Here is a 1314-nt window from a genome sequence, read left to right on the forward strand (position 1 = left end):
TGGAAATCAGTCTGGAGGTTTCTCAGAAAATTGGACATAGTACTACTGGAGGATCCTGCAATATGGCATATATCCAGAAGATGTTCCAACCAGTAAGAAGGACACATGCTCCACTATGTTCATAGCAGCCTTTTTTATAATAGCCAGAAGCTGGAAAGAACCCAGATGTGCCTCAACAGAGGAATGGATACAGAAAATGTGGTACACTTACACAATGGAGTACAACTCAGCTATTAAAAAGAATGAATTTATGATATTCCTAGGCAAATGGATGGAACTGGAGGGCGTCATCCTGAGTGAGGTAACCCAATCACAAAAGAACTCACACAATATGTACTCACTGATAAGTGGATATTAGTCCAGAAACTTAGAAACCCAAGATATAAGATACAATTTGCTAAACACATGAAAGGCAAGAAGAACAATGACCAAAGTTTGGACACTTTGCCTCTTCTTAGAATTGGGAACAAAATACCCATAGAAGGAGTTACAGAGACACAGTTTGGAGCTGAGACGAAAGGATGGACCATCTAGAGCATTATGTATATTCTTAAAGGAGGGTCAATTAATTATATCTGCATTATTTAAAAATAGGTTGTGTTTGATTTGGATAAATTATGAGAATTAAAAGTATCTGAAAATTACAACCCTCATGATCACTTCTGGATCACATGTACTCAAATTGGAGCAATCTAGAGATTACCATGGACCTTGCTCAAGGATGACATGCAAATTCATGAAAAACTTTGTACTGTTTCTCAAGCCCAAGCGGTATCATTCTTGGGCATATTTCAAAGGATGCATCCTTCATTCCTACCACAAGGACAATTGCTCAATCATACTCACTGCTGCTTTATTCATAATAGCCACAAAATGGAAGCAAATTAGATGTCACACAACTGAAGAATGTAAAAAATGACTTTGTGAATTTTGCAGACAAATATTTTAAACTGGAAAAAAATATTCTTGAGTGGTGTAACCCAGTAAATTACGGTATGTATTCACTTTTAAGTGGATATTAGCTGTTAAGTAATGATAACAAAGTTATAGTCTCCAGACGCAGAAAGTCTAGATAAAGAGGAAAGTTATAAGGGGAAGCATAAAGTCCTTGGGAAGGGAAATAGAATAAATATAGTGGATAGAATGGGAAGAGTGGGAACAGAAGTAAAAGAGATCAAATGGGCAGACAGAGGGAAAGAGTATGCAGAGAAACAACTGGAAATGGGGTTCTTCGTGTGTAGGGGCGTGGAAAATTAGTGCAGTGAACATTTCCTGGAGTCTATGAGGGTGACCTTAGGGTGGACTTATAGTAAT

General features: G+C 37.5%; 1 non-coding gene across 1 annotated transcript; it reads left to right on the plus strand.

Annotated features, from left to right (window-relative positions):
- The first annotated feature begins 652 nt into the window (after positions 1–652).
- On the plus strand, positions 653–756 carry LOC115031157. Its single transcript, XR_003836780.1, has one exon. It is a non-coding gene; the product is annotated as a U6 spliceosomal RNA (small nuclear RNA).
- The last annotated feature ends 558 nt before the right edge of the window (positions 757–1314 follow it).

This window comes from Mus caroli, chromosome 5 (genome assembly GCF_900094665.2).
Source record: "Mus caroli chromosome 5, CAROLI_EIJ_v1.1, whole genome shotgun sequence".
NCBI classification, from domain to species: Eukaryota; Metazoa; Chordata; class Mammalia; order Rodentia; family Muridae; genus Mus; species Mus caroli.